At 45.4% G+C, this 10626-nt stretch overlaps 1 long non-coding RNA gene across 1 annotated transcript; it reads left to right on the top strand.

The window, feature by feature from the left end:
• Positions 1–4397: 4397 nt before the first annotated feature.
• LOC148683060 (uncharacterized) lies at positions 4398–9429 on the top strand. The gene is made up of 4 exons (XR_015947674.1): positions 4398–4797; positions 6290–6407; positions 6724–6835; positions 6945–9429. It is a non-coding gene; the product is annotated as an uncharacterized LOC148683060 (long non-coding RNA).
• The last annotated feature ends 1197 nt before the right edge of the window (positions 9430–10626 follow it).

Genomic DNA, 10626 nt, shown 5'->3' with positions numbered 1-10626 from the left:
GAGAAATCTCTATGTGGGACAAGAAGCTACAGTTAGAACTGGATATGGAACAACTGATTGGTTCAAAATTGGGAAAGGAGTACGACAAGGTTGTATATTGTCTCCCTGCTTATTTAACTTATATGCAGAATTCATCATGCGAAAGGCTGGACTAGATGAATCCCAAGCCGGAATTAAGATTGCCGGAAGAAATATCAACAACCTCAGATATGCAGATGACACAACCTTGATGGCAGAAAGCGAGGAGGAATTAAAGAACCTTTTAATGAGGGTGAAAGAGGAGAGCGCAAAATATGGTCTGAAGCTCAACATCAAAAAAACCAAGATCATGACCACTGGTTCCATCACCTCCTGGCAAATAGAAGGGGAAGAAATGGAGGCAGTGAGAGATTTTCCTTTCTTGGGTTCTATGATCACTGCAGATGGTGACAGCAGTCACAAAATTAAAAGACGCCTGCTTCTTGGGAGAAAAGCAATGAAAAACCTAGACAGCATCTTAAAAAGCAGAGACATCACCTTGCCGACAAAGGTCCGTATAGTTAAAGCTATGGTTTTCCCAGTAGTGATGTATGGAAGTGAGAGCTGGACCATAAAGAAGGCTGATCGCCGAAGAATTGATGCTTTTGAATTATGGTGCTGGAGGAGACTCTTGAGAGTCCCATGGACTGCAAGAAGATCAAACCTATCCATTCTGAAGGAAATCAGCCCTGAGTGCTCCCTGGAAGGACAGATCGTGAAGCTGAGGCTCCAATACTTTGGCCACCTCATGAGAAGAGAAGAATCCTTGGAAAAGACCCTGATGTTGGGAAAGATTGAGGGCACTAGGAGAAGGGGACGACAGAGGACAAGATGGTTGGACAGTGTTCTCGAAGCTACGAACATGAGTTTGACCAAACTGCGGGAGGCAGTGCAAGACAGGAGTGCCTGGCGTGCTCTGGTCCATGGGGTCACGAAGAGTCGGACACGACTAAACGACTAAACAACAACAAAATCCTTTGACTCAATACACAACAGATATAAAATCCTTTGACTCAATACACAACAGTATGCTAAGTGTCATCCACCAGACTCAGGACTTACCCTATTATACCCAGCCTTGGATGGCTTTGGCTGGGCAGGTGGTACAGGGGCTCTCAGGCTGGAGACAGATGGAACCTGGAACAAGGCAGACGAGAAGGAAAGAAAGAAAAGTGTCATGTTTCTGGTCTAGAGAACAGTTGCCATTTATTTGCCCCTTGTCTTCTATAAAAAAAAAAAAAAAACCCTGCATGCCTAGAAATAGACTTCTTGCAAAAATCATTTGGAGTACAATCTATTGCAGTCAATTTTTTCTTTCTTTTTTTTAAGTAACACTCCAAACAAGATTCAAGAAAGCATCTGGACTGGGAGACACACCATTCCTTTAAAGCACTTTGTTTCCTGCCATGAACCAACAGGACCTAGGCATTCTGGCTATTGTTTTTATTATTATTTATTAAATTTCTGTACTGCCCTTCATCCGAAGATCACAGGGCGGCTTACAATATAAAAACACAAAAATGCATACCATAATAACAAACAGAAACAATACCACCCCCAGTATTCTGATTTATTAAATTTATTAATATTTCTGTTGCCGCCATAAAGTATTTGCTTGCCTGCTCTGGCCAAATGCACAGGCCAGAAATAAACGATAGATTGCAAGAACTCAGGCCAAAAGAAGATGATTTCAAAAAATCTTCACAAGGTTTTATTGATTTGATGCGGAGTTTAAATGGGAATCAATCCCAATGTTGAAGGCAAATAAAGATAAATTCCAGTAAAAATCAGGACAAGGCCCTGTTTCGACTATTCTTCATCAGCAAAGATTCACAGGTCAAAGTGTACCAAGTATGTTTGCCTTGCTAGCTCAAATTGTCGAAACAGGGCCTTGTCCTGATTTTTACTGGAATTTATCTTTATTTGCCTTCAACATTGGGATTGATTCCCATTTAAACTCCACATCAAATCAATAAAACCTTGTGAAGATTTTTTGAAATCAGCTTCTTTTGGCCTGAGTTATTGCAATCTATCGTTTATTTCTGGACTTTCCCAAGAACTCCAATTTCCACTGAAATGCACAGGCCTGGCAAAGAAACTGCTCTTGAGAGCAAAGAGGAATATTGGCCATATTTGGCCCAATACAATGACAAAAACTTTTAGTGCACAATATCGGGTTCTGAAATGTTCCCAGATATCGGGAATGATCAGCTGCAGAAGTTAAAGGAAAAACACGCCACATTCCCTGCTGGGGTCCAAGTTACCCCACCAAATATCTTCTTCCGGTCTACGGATCCTGCTCTGATCGCCTTCTCTGCTTCCCCAAGGTGGCCTGGTCCTCTTTTCCAGCCCCACTCCTTCTCACCAGGGGGAAATCATCTTTTGCATCTGCAAACCAGACCTTCCTCCAAGCTGGGCTCCTGACACTTCAGGCAGAGGCAAACTCGGCCCTCCAGCTGTTTGGGGACTACAATGCCCATCACCCCTGACCACTGGGAATTGTAGTCCCCAAACAGCTGGAGGGCAGTTCCCCTCAACTTGAACATATGGTCCAGAACATTTGGAGGGCGCCAGGCTGGGGAATCCTGCTTCATGCTGTGTAACATCAGACCAGGGTGGATAAAAACCAATCATTTTTTTTTTTTTTGTATTTAGACAAAATCGGATTTCTTTGATTTCAATCGGATTTCAATTTTTTTAAAAAAATGGATGTCTATAATAACATGCTTTTGGAGGAAAAATCTTTTGAAAGATAGTTTTCTATTTAAGTTGCATTATAGCCCAAAGCCTATTCACTGGAAAATAAGGATTTGTTTTAAGTTTTTCATATGCACTAAAATTCAGTCAAAGATTTTTTTTAAAAAAAATGTTTAACCACATCAGTTAACAAACATGAATACATTTCTTTCTTTGGAGGTCTTTACGCAGAGGCTTGACAGGTATGTCAAGAATGCTTTGATGGTGTTTCCTGCTTGGCAGGGGGTTGGACTGGATGGCCCTTGGGGTCTCTTCCAACTCTATGATTCTATGATTCTATGATTCTATATGCTATAAGCTTATTGTTTTCGTTAAATAAATTGTTTCAGTTGTTATTAAGGAAATGATTGTTTGTCTCCTTCCAATAAAGTACAGTACAGCAGAAAAGTTGCCCAAATATACACAGTTAACTCATTAAACCTCACCATAATTTCAATCTGTCTATGCATTTCTAACAGTATAACCAAATCAGAAATGTTTGGTATAACTGTAAAAACTACTCTGAAAATTTCTTCTTCCCAAAATGAAACCTTCACCTGGTTGTAAATATTAAGATTATACCAGCAAGAATGTAAAAATGCATCTCACACACACCTGGGGAGGGTACCGGAGGCGCTCCAAGATGTTTTCTAATATGTCCCTCTCCTCCATCATCTCCAAACCTGAGAGAGAGAGAGAGAGAGAGAGAGAGAGAGAGAGAGGTGAGTAAGGGAGGTGGACAAGAGGGGAAGGTAGCGGATTTTGCCGTATATAACCCCCCCCCCCATGTAGAAGACACCTCCTATGTTTGGGTACTCAAAATTCAGAAAATGGGGGAGATTGCCCAGACTTTTGGGGAGAGATAGCCATGAATGGCTCACCCGCAAACCAATCTCACTCTTGTCTGCCCCATTGCCATAGCAGCAGCCCATCGCCAACAACCCTTTCTTTCCAGAGCAAAGATCACCGCTGGAAATCTCCTCCTGGCGGCTACAACCAACCGCCCAACCACTGCCCCCCATGCAGAAGAGGAGCCCCCATTGGACACATGACTTCTACACACAAAAAGAGGGCAAGTTCTTTGACTGAGCGGATAGATGCATGCCGCATCTGAACAGGGATCATAGCACTGTTGTGTCTGAAGGGACCTGCGGGGTCACCTAGTCCAACCCCCAGCAATGCAGAAAAGGGGAAGCCACCCAGAAGTCCCTGCTCCATGGGACACTCCTCTTCCAAAGGTGGGGTGGGAGACCCTGGCCTCAGGGCTGGCTCTAGGGGTAGGCTGGGTGGCGCGGTGCGCCAGGGCGCTAGACCGCCAGGGGCGTCGCGCCGGTGCACCCGCGGTAGCCGCGCTGCGCCCGCACTCAACAGCGACGGCAGGCCGCAGTAGCTGCGCAGCGACTGGTCCGTCCGCAACAGAGGCGCCCGCAGCACGAGGTGCCCACGGCTAGGGTGCCCGCTGCAGGCTAGGGCGCTGAGATGGACTGGGAGGACTCCATTTTGGCGCCCCTCCCCTCCCTGCCGCCGCCGCATCATTCTAACCCCTCTGTGAGCCAATAGGGCTCCAAGGGGGGGGCGGAGTTCTCCTGCTTTGAAATCGGCGCGCTTCCTCCCCCCAGCAGCAAACGGCTGGAGGAAGTGGAGCGCGCGCCTGCTGCTGCCTGCCTGCCTGCCTGCCTGGACTGGTGGCCTGGCCGTCTGGGCCTGGTGTCTGCTGCCTGCCTGAGCCTGGTGTTTGCTGCCTGCCTGGGCCGCTGCCTGCCTGAGCCTGGTGTTTGCTGCCTGGCTGGGCCGCTGCCTGCCTGAGCCTGGTGGCTGCTGCCTGGCTGGGCCGCTGCCTGCCTGAGCCTGGTGGCTGCTGCCTGGCTGGGCCGCTGCCTGGCTGGGCCTGGTGTTTGCTGCCTGCCTGGGCCGCTGCCTGCCTGAGCCTGGTGGCTGCTGCCTGACTGGGCCGCTGCCTGCCTGAGCCTGGTGGCTGCTGCCTGCCCTGCTGCCTGGAGTTCAGAGCGCCCTTGCTCCCGTCCTGTCGGATCAAGAAGGAAGGTAAGGTAAGGTACGCGGAGGCCGAGAGGCGCCCGCGGAGCTGTTTTGGGGTCCACCACCTTCAGTGCCTGCCCGCCCCCTTGGGCGCTGCTGTTTCAGGATCGCGCGCCTCCAGTACCCTGCTGCTTTGGGGCAAGTGGGGTGGTGGGGGAGTTTGTAAGGGCCAGGGGCTTTAACTGGAGAGGCATTGCGACCCCCCCGCCCCGCTCTGGGTGGCGAAGGGCTGGCTTGGGGAGGGACTGGCTTGAAGATAAAAATGGTACAACACTTCACCAAGCAGCACACTTTTTAGTACATTTTCTTGTTTCTTTCTTTCAAAAAGTCAGCCTTTTGTGTGTGTTTGTTTGTGCTTTCTGCTGGCTGCAGATGCGAAGGAAAGGTTTGCCCCTTCCACCCCCATCCCCATCAGCTAAGAAGCTTAGTAAAAAAAGGTTCCATTGGTGCTGCAATAGCAGTCAGGGGTCTCCATGGCTGTAATTAAGAAAAAACAAGAGTTTGACCCTGTCTGTATATGACTCTACGGGTTGATTGAAGGTAATGGGGAGGGGGCTCATTGGAGATGAATGAAAGGCTTGCTTGTTGGTTGTGTACTGTTGTATATGTGTGGCTGCTGGTCTGTGATCTGGATCCGTGATTCTTTGGTACCGTGCATTTGGTTGGAATGGGCATTGATTTGTACCCTCTCTTGTGAAATAGGTTCCCTGCTCCTGCATCTCTTCTCTTCTCTTCCCTGCCTGGACTTTGTTTAGTGTCAAGGACTGGATGTACCTGGTGCTGAAGGCAATTGCAGCTTGCAAAAATCATGCTTAACAATTACTTTTGCATTTTATTTTATGGCTACGTCCTAAAATAGGGGAAACACGGTATGTGTGGCGTCTGCAGAGGATTTGAAAGTGATACCAGATTCTGTGACTGTAGATTAAATATGTTTGCATGGTCCATTATCAGAGTTATAACTATGTTCATTTCTCGAGAGAAGGTGGCTCATGCTTAAGGGAGTGCTTGAGTGGGAAGAGGGCAACCAAAATGGTCAAAGGCCTGGAAACAAGGCCTTATTAGGAACGGCTTAGGGAGCTGTTCGACAGTGGAATTTGCTGCCAAGGAGTGTGGTGGACTCTCCTTCTTTGGAGGTCTTTAAGCAGAGGCTTGACAGCCATCTGTCAGGAAAGGATTGATGGTGTTTCCTGCTTGGCAGGGGGTTGGACTGGATGGCCCTTGGGGTCTCTTCCAACTCTATGATTCTATATGGAAATCTTTCATGATACGTCTTCCATTGGAGTTAAAACTGATGTTCCTTTCTAAGCACAGGGAAATTGCCCTAGTAAGACTTAATAGTACTAGTAGGATGTTTAGGATTGCAGCCCAAGGCAGGTAAATTATGTTTTCGATTCTTCCTTCTCCTTCTTCTTTTTACTTAATTAGGAAAAAAAGGGATTCGTAGGGTAATTGTTCTCCCTCCCTCCCTCTCTAATACTCTCTCTTTTCCATTCAGTCTCCTGGATCAAGCTGTAAGACTTCACCTTCCCAGCCCCTCAGTTCCTACACCAAACTTTGGCAGAAAAGGGGAGGGGGAGTCCACTTTAATCTCCACCGGTAAATGGACATTCTGGGTGAGTAATAAATCAGACACCCAGCCTCACAGGTCCTCCTCCCAAATGAAAGATGTTTATTGGAGATTGTGTTTATCCAGAAAAAGCTGTGACATGATTACCTCTGACTACATAGTTTTTTATACGCATATCTCTTTGACATCCAGCACCATCGGTTCTCTTGCTGTACTACCGGATTCTGCGCACCCAAGTCCAGACTGAGAGTTGACAACGTGCACGAGGAGGAGTCTGCCTGAACGTGGCCTTGGCCTGCCAATATCTGTTTATGCACATGTCATATTCATGTTTCTCTAATACTTTTTATTAATTTATGCAGATGGCTGATAGTAAGAAGAAACTTTCAGGATCCCAAAACAGAAAGAGAAAACATGAGAGAGAAGAAAATGTAAAGAAGTTGGCAAGTCCAATTGGATTTTTTAAAAAACAAAGTAAGTGAGCTACTTAAAGTTTCCAGATTACTTTTATGGGTGGGTTTTTGCTCTCAGAGCCACTCTTGTAATTTATGTGTATTAACCGATGCTTTTTCTGCTTTAACAGGTACATCTTCTGCAACTGTTGATGAAGAAGAGAGACCTTCAAGTACATCTTCTGCAATCGTGCATGAAGAAGAAAGACCTTCAGTAGATTTAGAACAGGCATCCCCAAACTTCGGCCCTCCAGATGTTTTGGACTACATTTCCCATCTTCCCCGGCCACTGGTCCTGTTAGCTTGGGATCATGGGAGTTGTAGGCCAAAACATCTGGAGGGCCGCAGTTTGGGGATGCCTGATTTAGAACATCATTCTGCATGTATTCAAGAAGCCTCTATATCTGCATTTGCAGCTGAATCTTCCGCAACATCTGAGACTCCCCTGGAAGTGACATTTGATGATGATGCAAGGGGTGATCCTTCGTTGTGGCCGAAAATTCTCCCAGACAAGAGAAGAGTGCAGGACACCTATTGTCCATTAAAAAAAGCATAGATTTAAAGAAGAATTTAATGAAAGGGAAAACTGTAGATGCCTTAAATCAAGCCAGAATAGAACGTGAGAAGAAAAGGTGGACAGCTGTTTTAGAGAGAATAATTGTGCTAATTGATTTTTTGGCGATCCAAAATTTGGCATTTAGAGGAAAGACTGAAACTTTGTTTCATTCAGATAATGGTAATTTCTTAAAATTAGTCGAAAAAGTTGCTCTGTTTAGCAGAACATATTGCACAAATTGAAAATGCTCACAACCGCATGCCTCATTATCTGGGGCATAAGATCCAAAACGAACTGATCAATATAATAGGAGAAAGAATTAAGATGACCATTGTTAATCTTTTGAAGCAATCTAAATACTTTTCCATTATTTTGGATTGCACTCCTGATGTATCACACGAGGAACAACTTTCTGTTGTGGTTCGGTTTGTACACCTTGACACAGTTACAAAAAAGGCTGAGGTGAGAGAACATTTTTTAGGCTTTGTCCCAGCTGATGACACTACAGGACAAGCACTAGCAAGGGTTTTGTTACATTTTTTAAAAAATCCTTCAATATTGAATTAGACGACACGTGAGGGCAAGGATATGATAATGCTGCAAATATGAAAGGGAAAAATATAGGCCTCCAAAGAAAAATCTTGGATTTAAATCCACGTGCCTTTTACGTTCCTTGTGCTGCTCACAGCCTCAATTTAGTAGTTAATGATGCTGCTAAAAGCTCAATGGAAGTGTCTCTAATTTTCCCCCCATTGTTCAAGAAATATATGTGTTCTTTTCCGGATCGACAACACGTTGGCAAATTTTCTTGAAACAGATGCCCACTTTCACTTTAAAACCATTATCAAACACGCGATGGGAAAGTAGAGTAGTAGAGGCATTGAAAACACTTCGTTTTGATATGGTGAAGGTTTACAACGCCTTATATTCTATTTATTCAGATGACAAGAAAGATTGTGACACAAGGAACATGGCAAGTTCATTGATGTTGAAACTGAAGTCTTTCAAATTCATTTGTTCTTTAGTAACGTGGTACAACATATTAGTGAAAATTGATGGTATAAGTAAAATCTTACAAAAGTCTGATGTCGTTCTTTCGGAAGCAGTTAAAATGATAGAGCTGGTCAAGAGTAACTAAGCTAGAGCAATAGCTGAGGAAATAGAATGCGAAGCCATATTTACAAGCACTGCACGTCCACGTCCCATAAAAAGGTTTTTCGATTATGAGCATAAAGATAAAGATAAAGGGACCCCTGACCATTAGGTCCAGTCATGAACGACTCTGGGGTTGCGCGCTCATCTCGCATTATTGGCCGAGGGAGCCGGCGTATAGCTTCCAGGTCATGTGACTCATGACAAAGCTGCTTCTGGCAAACCAGAGCAGCACATGGAAACGCCATTTACCTTCCCGCTGTAGCGGTTCCTATTTATCTACTTGCATTTTGACGTGCTTTCGAACTGCTAGGTTGGCAGGAGCTGGGACCAAGCAACGGGAGCTCACCCCGTCACAGGGATTCGAACTGCCGACCTTCTGATCAGCAAGCCCTAGGCTCAGTGGTTTAACCACAGTGCCACCTGGGTCCCTCGATTATGAGCATACTGATGAGCAAATTGCAGATCCACAGAAGAACTTTAAAGTAAATTTTTATTTTTATTTGTTTGACTTGGCAATCACAAAAGTAAATGAAAGATTTGAACTGTTAAGTGAACACAACAATAATTTTTCACTTTTGCAAAATATAGACAAATGGAGACAATTAGGGACAGGCCAGAAAAGAGAACGGTGTTTAAATTTGCTACAGAAATTGACTGCCGAAAGTGGGGCTGATATACCGGTAGACGCAGAAGATTTATTTCATGAGCTGGAAATATTGTCAATTGTTTTCAATGCAGACACAGCTCCGGTGGATGTTTTGAATTATATATATTCAAATAATTTGATGACTGCATTTCCAAACTTGTCCATATCCCATCGCATATATTTAACATTACCAGTGACAGTAGCCGAAGGTGAAAGATCTTTTTCGAAATTGAAAATAATAAAATAGTGTTGCTGTGCATTAGTCTGTCAAATGGAGGGTAATCGCCCCCCTTCATATTTTTTTTATTACCTGGATAAATATTTGGAATGTCTTTTTGCAATGGGGTTTTTCTCGGTGGAGGGGTAGAGGGCTTTGACCGTGGAATCTGTGGGATGTTTTGTGAGATTTTACAGGTTTCGGGTTGGTGAGGAGGGTTGATGGTTCTTTGGGGTGGGGGATTGTTGGGGGAGGGATTTATTGGGTGTGGGGTGTTTGAAATGGGGTTGGCTGGGGGGGAAGGGGGGCAGAGGAGTCAGGGGTGTGGGGTGGGTGGGGGTGTTGAAAGGTATAGGGCTGTTTTCCTGGTAGCTGTGTTTTTGGAGATGTGCAATGATATGTCCAACATATTTTGTGTTTTGATAAAGTTGGGGTCAAATTTATGACAAAAACCTTGAATTTCTGTGTGGAGTGTGTTTTACTTTGAGGGGTGGTTTGGGGACCTCGGCACACAATAAATGGGCAACAAAAACAGTTTGTTTCTGTTTCCCGTTTCCTTTCCCCAAGCAGAGATAAGATGTCAGTGGTGTCAGCTCCCTAAAAAGGTCAGCAACCCTGGGAAATTGGGGGTTTGGGGGGCGCCGGAGGGATCTTCGCCCCACGGCGCCAGATAGGCTTCAGGCAGCCCTGCCTGGCCTCATAGGAGGCAGGTCTTGCCAAGGGGAACCCAACAGGGATCTGCTTCTACCTACTCACCTGGGAAGAGTGGCCCAGAAGCCTTGCGGCTTTTCTGGGCCAGCTCTGGGAGGACCAGCGGGGCCTGAGGCTTCCTCCTGGCCTCTGCTCTTACTTGAGGCCCCACCAGGCTGCGGCGGAGGCTGCGGCGGAGGCTGCGGCGGAGGCTGCGGCGGAGGCTGCGGCGGCGGCCCCTCCTCCGGGCTGATTTTATTTTTTTTATTTTTTCTGAATAAAAAAGTCATCCTGCAAGAAAGAAAGGAAACGGCCCACCTAAGTCAATGGAAAGTAATTTCAATTAATATTTATAAAGATAATTATGGGGGGGGGGAATCTAGAATGGAATAAAAAGGAATCTAGAAAGATGGAGTAGGATGGATTTATCATTATTAGGAAGAATAATGGGGTTGCTGTAAAGGTTAGCAACAGCCAGTTTGATTTTACCTTCTTTGGAGGTCTTTAAGCGGAGGCTTGACAGGCATATGTCAAGAATGCTTTGATGGT

The sequence above is a fragment of the Zootoca vivipara genome, unplaced genomic scaffold (assembly GCF_965207765.1).
Source record: "Zootoca vivipara unplaced genomic scaffold, rZooViv2.hap1.1 HAP1_SCAFFOLD_29, whole genome shotgun sequence".
Lineage (NCBI taxonomy): Eukaryota > Metazoa > Chordata > Lepidosauria > Squamata > Lacertidae > Zootoca > Zootoca vivipara.
Note: the sequence above shows the minus strand (reverse complement) of the source record. Positions and strands in the feature narration are given on the sequence as shown.